Source organism: Furipterus horrens, unplaced genomic scaffold (assembly GCF_987537825.1).
Source record: "Furipterus horrens unplaced genomic scaffold, mFurHor1.1.pri manual_scaffold_4, whole genome shotgun sequence".
Taxonomy (NCBI): Eukaryota; Metazoa; Chordata; class Mammalia; order Chiroptera; family Furipteridae; genus Furipterus; species Furipterus horrens.
In genome coordinates, this window is record NW_028327174.1 from 199533093 (window position 1) to 199549976 (window position 16884).

Here is a 16884-nt window from a genome sequence, read left to right on the forward strand (position 1 = left end):
GATGTGTGTGAACTCATATGTTTGCTGGCAGGGCCACCTTCTCCATCAGACCTCAGAAGACATAGTGCCAAGGGGCCCATGAGAATGTTTTAATCTTAATTTATTTTAAAATAAGAAAAAAGAATACAATCATAATGAATATATAATAATGAATTCAGCCTAGTTGATAATCATTTTTAAATATACCAACAGAGTTGTAAAATAGAAGTCTTATTTTCTAATAGTAAAAGGGGGCCCATGAAAGTCTTAATGGGACCTTGAACATGAGTATATCCATGTGTGGTTGAAACTCCATTTGTAAATACAAGTGTTTGCACTTGAGCATGTGCACACATGTGCACACATCTGTGTCTGTGAACATGTGGACGTAGTGGGGGCAGTTTCCAGGAATTCGAAGAGGAGGAAGAAACCACTGGGGGTCCCAGTAAAGGGCAGAAAGGGCACAGGTGACCACGTGGGCTGCCCTCACCCAGCAACACCACCAGGTCCTTGACACCCGCATTAATAGGCAAGGACCTGTTGTTGTGAGCTTGTTGTTCCTGAAGTTGCCAGCAGGGGGCATGCAGAACCAGCCCTGTCAGATTTGGGGCTCCCTGGCCCTGGGGGTTCCAAACACCTGGAACCCTCATGCCTCAGGAGGGGACTGTGGCCTCATTTCATAGAGGAGGCCCACAGTGGTGATTGTGCTGGTCCGGACCCACCTTGAATCAGGATTGCTGGCTTCCTAGTCCAGAGTTCCCCCAGTGACTGGGGCTGACTCAGGGACCTCCAGTGGGACCTCCTTCAGGGACACTTAGGGGCACAACAGGCAGCCTTTCCCAGGTCACACCCACCTCCAACTCCCTGTAGCTCATCCCTCATTTTCTAGGAAGCAGTTCTTCCTCGGCCAGCTTCTCTATAGCTGAGGTCTGTCCCAACGGTAACGACAATGGCCTTTTATTTACTGTAAACTTTTTCTGTGCCAGGCAACCTGCTGTGCATCTTACAGGTAAGTTGCATCCCTTTTAATCCTACAGAAGGGTTCCATCAAGAGGCCAAGTCACACACCCATGGCCACCGCTAGCAAGTAGCAGAGCTGGAGTTTGAACTCAGGACTCTGACTTCAAAGCCTGTCCTCACTGCCACGGTGGGACATGGGGGAGCTCTGATCAGTGACTCCCACTTCTAGAAAGAGCCAAAGAAGCACAGACGGATGGGAGCTCAATGGGAAATGAGAGAATATGGTCCAGTCACTCATATTTTATGGATGGGGATACTGATGACCAGGGAGGGGAACCGATTCCACTGGCACCAGATCACCTGAGTCATAGTCCTGGTATTTTTATCATCCTAGCTGGCTGGCTCTCCCAATGGACATTATGCACCTGGTACAGAGTAAGTTGCTCAATAAACTTCTGAGTGAGAGAATGACGGTCTGTCTCTCCCACCAGACTGTAAGTTCCATTAGAACAAGGACTCTCTCTCTGTTCATCTTTTTGTTGTCAGCACCTGGCACAGGGCCTGTCACCTAGTAGGTGCACACCTTTTCATCACTTCACATATTTATTGAATTTTCATTACGTGCTATGCCCTTTGCTAGCCACCAGGTATACAGGGATAAACAGGACACACCTTTCTTTCCTTTGAGGAGTGTACAATCTTTTTTGTTTGTTTTTGTTTTTAGGAAGGAGACAAATAAGTATCCAGGCCATTTTAACAAAGTGTTATCCTTTTTTAAAAAATTGATTTGAGAGAGAGAGAAACATCGACTTGTTGTTCCTCTTCTTTATGCTTTCATTGGTTGATTCTTCCATGTGCCCTGACCAGGGATCGAACCCTCAATCTTGGAGTATCGGGATGATGCTCTAACAAAATGAGCTACCCGGCCAGGCAAGGGTAAGCCTTACCATACAAGATTCTTACAAATCAAAACACCAACATCTTAACAGGAAAAAGAAGTGGGAAAAAGATATAAATTCACATAAAAAGAAAAGAGTCAATCAACTTGAAAAGATGTTGAATCTTATAATAAAATGCAAACTAAAATAAAACACTATTTTCACCACTCAGATAGGCAGAGAATAAGATTGAGAGTCACCAGATTGATACTACAATGCACTAAAAGGTCATAGTCCACGATTTGGAAAATACTAGGTTAGAGTGCTCACTGGTATAACTTTTGGAGCAAAAGTTAACTGTGTGTAAGAGAACAAACCTGGAGACAATCTGATGTCATCAACCGGGTGCTGGTTCAATGTGTTCTGATTTATCCATACAATGGAATATTGCACAGCCACGCAAAGGGATGAGATTGCCCATAGCATGAAGAGATAGTCAGGTTAGATGAAAATGCATGTTGATTTCAAAACTTACTACAAAGCTACAGTAAACAAAAGTGTGGCATTGGCATAAGGATAGACATATAGACCAATGGAATAAAACTGGGAGCCCAGGAATAAATAAACCCAGACACCTGTGGCCAGCTGATTTTTGACAATGGTGCCAAGACTATTCAATGGGGGAAAAAATAATCTCTTTAACAAATGGCTCCAGGACAACTGGGTAGTCACATGCAAAAGAGTGACCTCTGTCTACCTCAGTCCATCTATAAAAATTAATTCAAAATAAATCAACAGTGTGGCTTAGTTGGTTGGGCATTGTCCCACAAAGCAAAAGGTTGCCAGTTCGGTACATGGTCAGGGCATGTGCCTGGGTTGCAGGTCTGGTCCCCAGTTGGGGAGCGTACAAAGTCACCTGATTGATGTTTCTCTCTCACATCAATGTTTCTCTCCCTCTCTTTCTACTGCCCTTCCCCTCTCTCTAAAAATAAATTTAAAAGAAAATGAATCAACAGCCTTGATTACATTCTCAATAATGTCCTTTGATGCACAAAATTTTTAATTTTTATGAAGTCTAAACACAGAATTTACCTTATGACCTAGCAATTCCACTCCTAGGTATATACTGGGGGAAAAAAGTGAAGACGTATGTTCATGCAGAAACTTAGTACACACATTCTTCTTAATAGTGAAAAGGGGCAAGCAACCCAAACGTCCTTCAGTAGATGAATGGGTAAGTTGTAGCACAGCCATACAATGGACTGTTACTCAGCCATAAAAAGGAACACGCTGCCACCATCCACGCTACACCTTGGACAAACCTCAAGAACATTATCCTCAGTGAAGGAAGCCAGACCCAAAAGTTCCCGTATTATATATAGGATTCTTATGGTTTACTCAGAATAGGCAAGTCCGTAGCGTCACAAAGCAGATTAGTAGCTGCCAGGAGATGGGAGGGGGAGTGTGGAATGCTTATTTAAGGACTCCGGGTCATTTTTCTGGGTAATGAAAAAGTTCTGAAACGAGAGAGGCGGTAGTGATGCAACATTGTGAATACACTAAACGCCACTGGTTTCTACACTTCATCCTTTTCCTCAGAACCCCTCTCGTCATTTACGTCGATAATCTGTCTTCACCAGGTGTCTCTGGCGGCACCACGGCAGTTTCTAGGACAGTGAACAGCTGCAGCATCCACATGCTCACCGTCAGCTTTCTTCAGCACTCCCTTTACGCTGGGATCCGATTTCACTCCCAGGGCGACCACTCTGCCTTTCTCTGCTGAGCTTTCATCTTTGCTGGTCAATCCCCGGTTCTGGTGATCCTTCTTTTGTAAAACGTCACCTGGGTTTATCTCTGGGGGTCAGGCTGCAGCACAGCTAACTACATGCTTCACTGTCTGAAGGGGAGCGAAATAACATGCATGGGGACCAATCAATGGCAAAGTTTGGAAGAAGAGATGTGATTGGTCACTGATCATTACGCACACGTTATTCCATAGTGATTTGTGGACTGAAGAGCTAGCAGCCAAATCCACACTTTAGGCAATTACTCCTAGTTTATATAACATGGGCCCTGACCAGCGTGGCTCAGTGGGTTGGGTGTGGTCCCGCAAAGCGAAAGGTCGCCAGTTCGATTCCTGGTCAGGGTACATGCCTGGGTCAGTCCCTGGTTGCAGCGCATACAGGAGGCAACTGATCTATGTTCCTCTCTCACATCAATGTTTCTCTCCCTTTCTTTCCCTCTCTCTTCCCTCCCCTAAAATAAATAAATAAAATCTTAAAATAAATTACACACACACACACACACACACACATATAAAACATGGCAGCTGAAATTTGAACCGTGTTATTGAGGAACTGGTGTCCTTTGATGCAAAAATTAAATTTTTAACTAAAAATTAACTAAAGTTAACCTGAAGCTTGTCCATATCAGAACCATGCAAAGCAAGGATATGTTTGTACAAAAGGACATTTTCAGGGACTCTGCTACATTATTAACTGTGGCATTCTTTGGGAATGAGGTCATATAAACTTCTTACAATTTTATTTATAATTTTTTAAAATGAGGCTGTGAAGCTCTGGAATCAAACCGAACTCAGGCCAAAGCCATTTACTAGGTGTGACACCTGGCCAATGACTAAGCCTTTCTGAGGATAATTTCTGAAATGAGGATGATGCGAGTACTTGCCTCGTAGGGCTGCCGCGAGAGGTCAGTGAGATAACACGCAAAATCACGTAGCGTGGTGCCCGGCAGAGTCAGAGGTCAGCAAACATTCTCATTATCATTGGTGCTTGAGCATCAGCCCACGGAGGAGTGCGGCCACGCAGGCACCTAAGAGCCCAGGCCTCCTTGCGGTCAGGCCAGGGGCGGGTGGCCAGCGGTCAGTGCCCTTCCCCAGCACAGGCCTCTATCAGCCTGAGCAGCTACTGGTCACCTTCTCAGCCAGAAGGCACCAGGACTGGTGACCGGCAGGTGCATGACCCCGAGGCAAATGCCTCGGGGACTGATGCTCTGACGTGAGCTACCCCCCCATTGGGCCGGCCTGGCATGCAGCCTGCATTGATACCAGAAAAACCTACAGCCTCCTGAGCCTGGCCTTTGGGGCAGGCCTGAACCCGGGCTCTGCAGTTTCCACGTTCTCTCCTCTTCTGAACATATAAGTCCTTTGCTTCTGAGCAGATGTCACCCACCTTTGTTCAAGCGGTACCCCTGCCAGCCATGCCCTCCAATCCGATCCCCCCTGGCAGGGTCTAGCTCCAGCTCTGCCTCCTCTGAGGCCTTCTTTGTCCACCTGGGCCCTTCTCTGAACTCAGAGAGCACCTACTATGTGCCTGACCCTTGTGCTAAATTCTCTGATCTTCACAACAGTCTACTAGGAAGGCATTACAGCATTATCCCCATTGTCTCCCAAGAGGAGAGTGAGCAAAGCTCACTCAGCTGCAGAGCCCGAGCTGGGATTCAAACCCTGGCCCGCTTGTTTCCAAAATCCAAACTTTCCCCCCACAAAAATCCCTCTTTCAGGAAGTGGGTGCTGCTGCCTCTACCTGCTCCCCTGCCTGCAGGAGACCATCAGCCCTTAGGGACAGCACCCACGTCTCGTCCAGCTTCCTTCCTGAATGGCAGTTTGCAGGGACAGGCAAGGTGATTTTGGCTTTGCAGGCTGGCCCCACATCACCAAAGCCGACTCAATGCAGCAAGGACATTTGGTTTTGGCATTGCTCAGCGGCGGCACACTGGGTATTTGGGGTGAGCCGGGTCTGTATGGGGCCGCTCTGTCCCGTGCCTAGAAGGAGGTGTAGTGTTCCTGGGCTCACAATGCCAAGAGCTTCCCAGCGACTGAGAAAATACCAACCACAGCGCCTCTGGACAAGGGGCCTGGGACGGGGTCCCGCATCTAGGCGAGGCCGGTGTGTTACTCAACAGTCACAGAAGATGAAAGCTGGACTCTGACTTGGACTTGGATTAAATGATCCCAGCTCCACCGTGAAGCAGCTACAGGACTTGGTCCCCTCCGGGCTCAACTTCCTCATTTGTACAGTGGGGACGGTAACAATTCAATCATCCACAGAAGGCATTTAGCACTGGTGCTGGGCCACGCTCACCTCTCCTAACAATACGCAGGGAAAAGTTAACTCTATGAGGCTTTCCGTAAAAATCAGGACACCAAGCAGGACTACAAAATCTCTTGTCAGAGTCACACCTGGTTTTGGGGGGGTGGGGGTGGGGCAGAGGAGAGGATCTAAAAACACAGAGGCCCTATAAGACATGCGTTCGGTGAAAACTTGTCAAGTCAATGGTTCTTTCCCAACGGAGGTGACAGGATGCCTGGGGAGCTCTAACAAGCTCACTGACTTATACTCTGGTCTCCCTGGGTTTGGAAATGACTCCTGGAGCCCAGACCGCAGGTTCCCCGGCCTGCAGAGGGGTTGGTGGAGGGGAACTCTGAGTGAGACACACAGAAGGTACCCCACTCCTTATTCCCCCGGGCACAGAACCCAGATCCGAAACTGAAATCTCACTCTTTGGGGCAGTTTTACACATAAGGGACAATGTATGTGTATATGTATTTAGTCCCTGGAACATTAGAGAGTCACATCTGTTTTACAGACGGAGAAACGGAGGCCAAAGCAGGGAAATGACTTATGCAAAGTCAGAGTCCTAGAAAATCACAGGAGGGCCTCGGGGGTGAACTCAACACTCGGAACCGGGATGAGGAAGTCGGATGAGCGTTTGGGAAGTTTTCCAGGGAGCTGGCAGTGCCCCACAGCTCGTTAGGGCAGAGCGACCCCTCTCCCGCTGCAGCAGGCAGGACTCTGGCCTGCTGGCTACAGAAGAGAGGAGCCACACCCAGCCAGATGTCCAGGCACGCTGGCAACCTGAGAACCCAGGTGAGCACCAACTTCCGGGTGGACACCCTCATTCCCACCTGCAGAGTGTCAGCAATTTGACTGCCACTCCGGGGGCCAAATGAATGGGGGGGTGGCGCGTCAGTACCAAGGACTTCCTCATTGCTTTGAACTTGCCTGTGTTTCTTTGTCAACCCCACCTGGATTATAAAATCAGGGCATTCTACGTCTCGGGCTATGGAAGGGTAGTGGGGTGGAGGGTGGGAAAACGCAGGTGTAGCCGTGTGAAGTCATTCTCCAGGAGGAAGGAGCAACTCACACAGAAGCCAGGCTGAATCTTCCTGACCTGCGTGGTCTCCTGTCGTGCCAGTTACTTGCGGGTATAAGAGAGTCTCTGCTTGAGCCTCCAGCCCAGCGATTTTCAACCTTTTCCATCTTGTGGCACAAATAAACTAATTACTAAAATTAGTAATATATTTTTGCCAATATGACAAAAAAAAAAGATATAATTTTAACTCATTCACACCAAATGGCTATTGTTTTATTGGCTGTTGTCAATTTTTTATTTGACAGTCTAAGGAAAAAGAGGTCTGTGCCCCTGACTAAATAGTCAGGTATTGCAAGTTTTAAAAATTCTTGTGCCACACCATGTGCCTCTTGCAGTATACCAATTAAAATTTGCTGCCCTGGCCTCATCATTTCTCCTTTTAGACATCTATGCGTCTTTCTTTCTTTTCAAAGATTTTATTTTTATTTATTTTTAGAGAGAGGGTAAGGGAAGGCGAAAGAGAGGGAGAGAAATATTGATGTGTGGTTGCCTCTTGTGCACCCCAACCGGGGACCTGGCCCACAACCCCGGCATGTGCCCTGACTGGGGATCGAACCAGTGACCCTTCAGTTTGCAGGCTGGTGCTCAATCCACTGAGCCACACCAGCCAGGGCAGTAATTGTTTATTGTTTACTGACTGAACAAATGGAACAAACAGGCTGGGAGGCAAACGTTGGAGATCAGATTCCAGACTGAAGTCCAAGGCTTGTCCCTTTCCAGTCTTGACACTGCAGACCTGGTAGGTCTTTTCCTGAGCCTCCATGTCCCCACCTATAAAAATGACAACCACAACCACAGCACTTGACACAGAGTGCTCCCACCTGCCCTGCTTTGTGACCTGCGAACCAAAATGCCACTGGTTCAATTCCCAGTCAGGGCACATGCCTGGGTTGCGGGCCAGGTCCCCAGTTGTGGGGTGTACAAGAGGCAACCGATCAACGTATCTCTCACTCACCAATGTTTCTCTCCCTCCCTTCCCCTCTCTCTCTAAAAATAAATAAATAAAATCTTGAAGAATACAAACTAACAGTTACTGGACACCTGCTGTGTGCCAGGTCCCATGCTGGCTGCTGTAGGATTGGTAACAAAATATTCTCAGTAGGGAGTGGATAAACCAGCACTGTGGGCATTAGTGTTAAATCCTCCGGGGCTCAAATTCCAGCTTCTCCACTTGTGGGCTGTGAGATACCACTAAGGTCCCCAACCTCTCCAGGCCTGTTTCCTCCTCTCAGAACAGGGAAAAGTAAGACCTCCCAGCAGCAGAGCTGAAGCCAAGCACTGGCTCAGCATCTGAAAGATGAGGGCCTATCATTATCTTCACCCTCCTAGTTTTATTTATTTATTAGTATTTTAAGCCCTTTATTTTTTAAGTTTCTATTGAATTTACTGGGGTGATACGGGTTAGTAAAATTATATAGGTTTCAGGTGTACAGGTCCATAATGCATCACCTGTACATTACATTTGTGTGTTCACCACCCCAAGTCTAGTCTCCTTCCATCACCATTTATCCTCTCTGTACCTGCCTCTCCCATTAACCACCTCCTTTCCCTTGGGTAATCACCATACTGTTGTCTGTGTCTGAGTTTTTTTCTCTTTTCTTTTCTTAATCCCTTATCCCTTTGCACCAGCTCCCCAACCCCACCTCCCCTCTGATAGCTGTGGGTCTGTTCTCTGTATCTTTCTGTCTGTTTCTACTGTTTGTTAGTTTATTTTGTTCAATACATATAGGTCCTGGCCAGGTAGCTCAGTTGGTTAGAGTGTCCTCTGGATATGCCAAGGTTCCCAGTTTGATCTGGGGTCAAGGTACATACAAGAATCAACCAATGAATGCATAAATACGTGAAACAACAAATCAATGGTTCTCTCTCTCTCTCTCTCTCTAAATCAATAAATTAAAAGAAAAGATTCCACATATGAGTGAAATCATACGGTACTTGTCTTTCTCTGACTGGCTTATTTCACTTAGCATAATGCTCTCCAGGTCCATCCATGCTCTTGCAGGTAAGATTTCCTTCTTTTTTTTAATTTTTTTATTTTTTATAGCTCAGTAGTATCCCATCGTGTAAATGTACCAGAGCTTTTTTATCTACTCATCTACTGATGGGCATTTGGGCTGCTTCCAAATCTTGGCGATTGTAAATAACACAGCAATGAACAGAAGGGTGTATATATTCTTTTGAATTAGTGCACATGGTAGTAAATTCTTCCCCCTTGTCCTGGTACCCAGGGGCCCAATTCTTCGATACCAGGTCACCACCGTTAAGAACTTCTTGTGCATCTTACCAGACGACAGGTGCACACACCCGCGGTCAACCCTACCCTGCACACGTCCTTTTACGCAAACTAGAGCATATCAACGCTGTTCTGTTTGGCCCTTCCTTCTGTCATTTAAGGTATATCTCGCAAGTCGTCCCGTTGTGCATAGTGACATTTTGCGTTTCAGCGGCTGCACATTATGCTACTGTATAGATGATCGTTCACCGTGGTTGCTGATCAGCCTGGGAACTGCCGAGATCCACGGAGCTGCGGAGCTCTGCCCAGCATTTACCGAATTACCTGGGGCTCCGGCTTCCCTCATTCCCTAACGGTACTATCGCGGGATTCGGTGGGCGGCGGGGGTGTGGATGCAGGTGGACCAGCTTGGCGGGTCCCAGTGGCAGAGTGCGGGTCAGCGGGAAGCGCGCGCAACTTATTCCCGCGGGCGGCTACTGGCGGGGGGAACCTTTCCGGCAGCCACTCTGCTATCGCAGCAGCACCAAATGGTGCGAGTACTTTGGCACAATCCAGCTCGGGACCGGTTACCAGACCCTCCGTCCTCGGCACATAAGCTCGGTGCAGCAAGGCTCCGCAACACCGGCTACTCACCTCCGCCTCGGCCGCTTCACCTGTCACCAAGGACTCCTCGAAGGTTAGAGCGGTCCCTGTCCCTTTAAAGGGGCCGAGCCCGGACTCCGCTACTCCCGCCCCCAAACGACATGGCGTCATCAGGGAGAGCGGGGCGGGGGTTGAGGGCGTTGAGACAGCTCCCCCCAGAAAGATGGCGACGCCGGGCCGCCGCGTTCGCGCCCGAGGCTGACGTCACTTCCGGGGCGGAGAGGGCTGAGTGGTGCAGTGAGGGACAAACAAAAGGAGGCGCCGGAGGGGCGCAGCGGCCGGCGGCGGGAGTGCGCGGCCGGGGCCCGGGGGCTGCCTGCTGGGCTGCCGGACGCTGCGGGCCCAGGTGAGTGGGTGGGGTGGGCAAAAGGGGCGCGCGCTGTCACCCCTCAAAACCCACTCCTCCGCGCCCCCGGCCAGCCGCCGGGCTTCGGGCGCGCCGGCAGCGCGGACCTTGCCCGCGGGGGCCGGCTCCCTGGGGCTTCCCGCGGCAGCTCGGTCCTGCCTGCGTCCGGTCTCCCCCTTGCCTCGGGTCTCCGGGACCGCACCCGCTCCCCGGCGCCGCGGCGCGCGAGCCCCCTCCCGGGCACCCCGTGCCTCCCTGCGCTCTACATCCTGGGAGTTTCCGCCTCGCCCCGGGTCCCCTTGTCATCCCGCGGGTTCCCGCAGATCCGCACTCCTGCGCACAGTACCCGCTTCGTGGAGGTCCCACTCGGGGCGCTCTCCTTACCAGCTCTTTTTCATGTTCAAATCCGCCCCCCCGCCCCGCTCCCTTCTTCTGGGCTCCTGACCCCTCTTTTCCCCTTGGGCCCCTCCCTCTTCTGGGCCCGGCGGGAACAGTGCCTCGACTTGGAGAGGAAGGGTCCTTGGCTAGACTCTTGGGGCCTGTCTGGGCTGGGGTCCTGGGTCTGGGCCTCAGGGCCAGGTCTGATTAGGGCCGGGCTGGGACCGCTGCGGGTGCGCTGGGGGTCCCGCCGAGCTGGCTCCCCGACTGAAGGAACCGAGCCCGGGATCCTGGTGGTCCGTGACGGTTCTGCTGCTTTCCTCGGCCGCTTCTTCCCTCGATCTGGCCTGGAGTGAACCAAGAGTGGGCTGCTTCTCAGCTGATGCAACTGCTGCCTTTTTTGGAAAGGAGAGATGGTTGGGGGGTGTCCACAGCCTCCTGGCTAAAAGGGTGGGGCCGTCCCTGGGTGACCACATTCCCCTGACCTACCTCTTCCCTGCCCCACCCCAGGAAGCCTTTGGAGGATGAGGAGGGAGAGAGTGTGTCGAGGGAAGGGGGATTTGGAGGAGCTGAAAGCCTCCCAAGGGCCTCTCCCACCTTTCCCACTAGGAGTCCATGTAAGCCCTGCCCAAATGTATCCCGCCCCCTGGGACGGGCAGACTGGAGGCAGAAAGGTGAGGGCTGCCGTGGGTGATACTTCCTGTGTAGGGGTGGAGGAGTGGGAGTTCGTTCAGAGGGACTGGGCAGTGCCCGGGGCTCATTCACATTGGCATTGCCTTCGTGAAGGTCAAGTCTTCTCCTGGCTCACCCGGGGAGGCGAGGGCAGAATCCTTACGCTGGAGGTCTGGCTTTTGGAGACATGCTGGGGCGTGAATAGCATCGCCTCTGCCTCCATGTCTTCCCGGTTTTAGAGGTTCTTTGAGGTTGCATCTAGTGCCCCTCTGCTCCCAGGGACCGTGGGACACAGAGCCAGGGCTTAAGAAATGGTTGTGATTCCCCCTCCAGAACTCATCCAGATGCTTTCGTACTCCATCCCTTGGGCACACCCAAGAGGAAATGGTTTCCTTTGCAGCCTTGGAGTGGCCTTGCCAGATAGGAGGGCTCCTGAAGGTTACCCCAGTAGGTCAGAGCTCAGGGACGTGGCTGGGCGTTGGGTTGCTTCTGGCCTGGCCTGGATGTCTGCGGTAGGAGTTAAAGGGAAGGAATCAGCCTGATTTCTGACTCCTGAGAGTGCAGATGATGCCAGGTTGTTACATGGGGACACTGAGGCACAGGCACAGTCTAAGACCTCATGAGGAGTCAGGCGGGATGGATGTGGAACCTTAGAGTTGCGCACACTCTCTCTCCATCCCGACTCATTCATTTATTCACTCAGCCATCCTTTAGGAAGTGCCTGGCGTGGTTCAGGAATGGCGCTAGAACACAGGTCCTGGGCCGCCTCTGAGCTGCATTCCGGGGGAGAGGCAGACAGGAAAACGTTGCTACAGCTCAAAAATAGAAACATTACAGAGGCAGCCCAGAGCAAAGAGCCATTAGCTCTGGGTGAATGTGTGTGTTTCCTAGAAGAGGAAGGAGTAGAAGAATCAGTTCCAAGGAGTCTAGAGGCCAGAGTTCTGGTCCTGGATCTGCCACAGGCAAGTCACTAAACTGCCTAGTGGGTGTCCCCATCCTTGCCAAGGAGGGTGGGGCAGGGGGAGAGGCTGGCCTTCGATGGCCCCTGGGGCTTCACAGCTCTGGGTGCTTTTCTGCCTGGTTGCTATCACCCTGCGTGGGATTGCTGGGTTATTGTCTCCCGTGAGGCTGGAGACTGTCTTCTGCCTCTTTCCTTCCAGCACAGGGCCTAGCGCTGAGTAGGCGTGATAAGGCTTCGTGAAATAAATGGTTGAAAGGCTCCACAAGCCCTCTAGAATCTTTCAAGTTCCTTTGTCTGCCTGCACGCCCCACTCCTCTCCCCCGCTGCTCCTTCCCTGATAGACGGGCCATGCTCCCAGGTCCTGGCTGATTTAGGTGCCCCCCCCCCCCCCCCCCCCGTTGTAGTTCGAGTACACATCTGTCCCCGCCCTGCTCACTTGTCTTTCTCACTCGTGGCTGTTTCTGAGCAAAGCGCTGGCATGTAGTAGATGCTCACTAAAAGCCTCTTGACTCGTAGATGATGGTTGGGTTTTGTGTTTGAGTTGAAGTCATGCGTCTGGGCTGAGGATTTGTCTTTGCCTGGATCTGGCTCACCCTACAATAGCGCATCTCTCTCCACAGCCCACCTCCAGCCCTGGATCTGGCCAGGTTGAATCACTCAGCATTCTCTAGATGCTGTGTTCTTTCCCTTCCAGGCAAACGTGTTGTTCCTCCCTGCCCGGAATGCTTTCTCCAACTCCTACTCTTCCTCAGCCCAGCTAACGCCTTCTCCTGGGAGCCTACCTGAGCCCCACAGGGTGGGTCTAGTGTCTCTTCCATGTTCCCATGGCCTCTGGGTTCCCAGCAGCAGAGGCCTGTGCTCCCAAGAACCAGTTGTAACTGTTGGCTTGGCATCTCCCCAGTAGGCTGTCTGGTTCTCTGTTGTCACCCCAGAGCCCCGCTGAGGGCCTGGCACTCAGAAAATGTTGGCGGCACAGCAGGTAGCTCTGACAGTCATACACCTCCCTGCTGACAGTAGCTCTTGCTTCCTCGTAGGGAGGCAGCTTCCATGGAGCGAAAGAAATGCCAGGACCCTGCCCAGACAGAAGTGGGCCAGCCTCAGCACCGACAGCCAGCACGCAGATAGCAGAGCCGTCCCGGGGGTAAGGACTGGGCCCCTCTCCCTCCAGGCCAGCCACGGCCTTGCCCAGGTGCCTCCCCCAGCCCGGGGAGCAAAGGGCAGTATCTCCTCGTCTCTGCAGCCCTTGACTCTTCTCCCTATAGGTCCAGGGCAGCTAGGGCAGAGGTGGCAGAAGACAGTTCTTCCTGCTCCTCCCGACCCAGTGGCCCGCTGAACCGTATCTGGTTGCTGTAGTCTTCGAATGCCAGGGTTCAGTTTCGTTGCCACCCTCTGTTTTCCCTCCTTCGGCCCAGGCCTGTCAGGCCGGGCGGCTGTGGATGCTGTCGCGTGGCCACGGTTCCCAGGGTGTGTTCCGTGCGACGCCAGTTTCTTTGGCCGCTGTGTGAAACGGCAGCTCCTTGTCCTTGCTGCAGGACTTCTCAGAGCCTTGGGAGCAGTGACGGGAGCGTGACACGTCTCTGGGAGGGAACTAGCAGGTCGTGTTTCCCACACTTGCTGGATCATGTGGGTGGACCTCTGTGGGGCCTGGGGTTCTCAGCCTACACTCCGGAAAGCAGTTCCCAAAGGCAGGAGGAGCACTGGTAGGACCAGCACTTTGGTCTCTCCTGCTCCCTGAGGGACTGCGGACCAGCCACTACCTCTGTGAGCTCAGTTTCCTCATCGACACAAAGGGGATGACATCAGTGCCTGCCTCCCATGGTGATGCAGGGAAAGTCACGCAGCTGAGTGTGTGTCCCAGAGCGTGTTCCCTATCATGGCAGCTTTGTAATTTGGGAAACACACCCTTACCAATGACCTTTGATCATACGAGGAAGCTCAGGCAGTGGCCTTCCTCCCTTGTGTACAGATGTGGAAACTGAGGCTGAGACGGAGGAAGCAAGTTACCCAAACTCATAAGGAAGGCAGGGACTTGGGACTTGAACCTGATCCTGGAATCCTGGGCCAAAGTCTTTTGCTTCGTGCCTGAGGCCCCTGCGTTCACCTCCCACCTCGGCTTTTTGTTAAGGAAGCCTTGGCTCTCCCTAGCCTGGATTTTAAAGAAATGATGATCTTATTCTTTTTTTTTGTAATTACCAGCAAAGTTGCATGTTCATTATGTTTTGATAGTATCTTGGTTTTAACATCATACAGAGAGTGAACGTCTCCTGTGATCCCCCTCTCCAGCGATGTGGGTGGGGTGGGCTGTGTTCTTCCCGTGTGTTATTACTGTTTGCTCACTCATCCCAAAGCAAGTCCTGCTGCAGCTGCTGCCCCCAGCTCGCTCCTGCTTCAGCAGTGGTTACTCCCAGGCAGGGGGAGATCTGGGAGCGTGTGTCCTGTCAGAATGTCCCCGCTCTGGCTCCCACCCACATTGCTCCCTTGCCTCACCACGGGGTCTTTTGAGCAGAGGGTTGGGGTACTGGCGGCAGCAGAGCAAAGTGTGAAATGCCTGGTGTGCGATTTTGTTGACTCTCCTATTTATTGGGACAAGGGTAGCAACGCTGGGCCCTGCCCGGCAGGAGTTTCCTGTTGGTTTTGAGAAACTGTCCTACAGAGAGGCGAGGCCCGAGCTGAAGGCTCTGGCCTGTGATGGGCAGGAAACAGCAGGTCCTGCTTATCTGGGATCAGAATTCCTCCTCCTCCTCCGTGCCAGGGACGGCGTGGAGAGAATGGCGCAGGCCGGCCTGAGAGGTCTGGCCTCCAGCGTCTGGCCTCCCGGTCTCCCTGGGGCCGGGGTCGGTTGGGGGATTGAGGGGACACTCACAAGTTGTTGCGTTTGCCTGAGTCCGGCCCTGACTCAGTTTACCTTGGTGGTTCCTGGCAGAAACCTCGGTTCCCTTTCCCTTGCAGTGCTCTCTCTGGGTTTTAATCTGGAGGGTGGGGCAGGCAGGTGAGAAGGTGGAGGGACTGCCCTTCGGCCTGGGCCCAAAGATGCTCTGTCGGGGCACAAATGCCCTCAGGGTGGGTTTCGGCAGGAGGGAATGCGGCCTGCCAGCCGGTTTTGTGGGAAGAAGAGCGGTTTGGCAGGACTGAGCTGGGGGTGAGCTCTGTGCCCAGAGTCGCCCTCACCTGGCAGGGCTCTCGGGCTCCCTGGCCCGACCCCCTCCCTATCCTGTGATTCTCCCTCTCGTCCTTTCCCCGGAGCCTCTTTCCTTCTCACGGACGCTTTGGCAGAGGGCCCTGGGAGCTGGCTTCTCTGCCCCCCCTCCTTCCAGCAGCAGGACCTTCGGGGCCGCCGTCTGTGCTCTAGGCACTGTGCTAGGTCACTGCCACCATTTTACAGGCCAGGAGGCCAAGGCTCGGAGGGGCGAGTGCTCCAGCCCAGTGTTGTTTCAGTGGTGAAGCCGGGATTCAAACCTGTTCTGTTTTCCTCTGCAGCCTGTGCTTTCACCCCGCCTTCCCCTTTTCTTTTTCTGTGGGTGCTTGGGCTTGGGGGTGCATCAGAGTCTCCTGGGGGCTTGTTGGGAGCGTGGTCTCCCCTGAGCCCACCACTACAGACCTGCAGGCAGAGCCTGGGGCCGGGCCCAGGGATCTGCACTTTGAAGAAGCTCCCCAGGCCATCGTGAAGCCGGGGGCCTGCAGGCCACGCCGGGAAACACTGACCAGGGCAACCGTTCCAGCCTGGGTCCCCACCTCTAGTGACGGAGTTTCTCTGCCACCAGAACTGGCACCCTTGGTGTAGGAGCCGGCTGAGCTTCCCTCGGTACCGGGGGTTTTAGTGACCTCCCCGTAGGTGGGGCGGGGGTGCGCGGGAAGATTTAACTTTCTTTCGTCAAGGGTGTGTGGGGCCGAGGCGCCTAGAATAGCGATTACTCCCAGCCACGGACATCCCCTGCCTTCTCCCCCAGTGCATTCCTCCTGCATTTGTACCGAGTTCTGCATTTAAACATCTCTTGAGGGCTTAAAACCTCAAAATTAAATAGACACCCGCAGTAAAGCCTCTTGCCTGGAGTAACGTTGCACCGCCGTGAAGGTGGCAGTAAAATTCCACAGCTCTCACATGCCACCTGGATGTCCTCAGAGGCGTCGCTGCCAAATTCACGCCCTCCGACAGCCGGTGTGGTGACAGTGACGCTGACCAGGGGCGGGGCCTCGTGGGAATCCTGCTCTGCGCATCTCCCAGCTGATGCCTTGGGTCAGCATCCCAGGGGGCAGCCCCTCCTGCCCAGAGAGCGGGCAACAGGCATCTCACCTGCAGCCAGGCCCCCGCAGTCCCAGTCCCCTGGATCTCGGCGTCCCTTGGGTGCTCCTGCCCACATTTTGTAACCTGTCTAGAAGGCAGTGCTGGTTTTTACAGCAGATCAAAACCTGTCTCTAAGGCCACTCTGCCCCGGCAGGCCCAGACCCAACCCCTGGCTTCTGGGCCTAAATATAGAGCTGGGCTCCCTTCCAGAGTTTTCTTAAAGCTGTACCTGAGAGAGCCAGAAGTATCTTGACGTGGCCTGCTGGGGTTCCCTGTAGAGACGTTTCCAAGCCCTGCTCAGGAAAAGGGGGCCTTGTCCCAGGAAGCATCCCCAGGGGTCTGGGAACCTGGCTAGGCCCAGGAGACCAGCTTGCCTAT

General features: G+C 52.7%; 2 protein-coding genes and 1 long non-coding RNA gene across 6 annotated transcripts in view; 2 read left to right on the forward strand and 1 right to left on the reverse strand.

Annotated features, from left to right (window-relative positions):
* The window catches only part of LOC150013797 (uncharacterized), a 3710-nt gene extending 2269 nt beyond the window's left edge, over window positions 1-1441 (forward strand). Inside the window, exon 3 of the long non-coding RNA XR_016510589.1 lies at window positions 1017-1441. This is a non-coding gene — a long non-coding RNA (uncharacterized LOC150013797). The remainder of the gene's footprint in view (window positions 1-1016) is intronic.
* The window catches only part of KYAT1 (kynurenine aminotransferase 1), a 25605-nt gene extending 15665 nt beyond the window's left edge, over window positions 1-9940 (reverse strand). Inside the window, exon 1 of one of the 2 annotated variants that reach the window (XM_090274852.1) lies at window positions 9859-9921. The gene's annotated coding sequence lies outside the window, so the exon portion shown is untranslated. Of the gene's footprint in view, window positions 1-9858 lie in introns of both variants that reach the window. The other variant, XM_090274851.1, reaches the window with a different exon arrangement.
* Window positions 9668-16884, forward strand: part of LRRC8A (leucine rich repeat containing 8 VRAC subunit A) — a 27482-nt gene continuing 20265 nt past the window's right edge. Inside the window, exons 1-2 of one of the 3 annotated variants that reach the window (XM_090274849.1) lie at window positions 9668-9901; window positions 13259-13365. The gene's annotated coding sequence lies outside the window, so the exon portion shown is untranslated. Of the gene's footprint in view, window positions 9902-10105; window positions 10214-13258; window positions 13366-16884 lie in introns of those variants that run through there. The other 2 variants (XM_090274847.1, XM_090274850.1) reach the window with 2 other exon arrangements.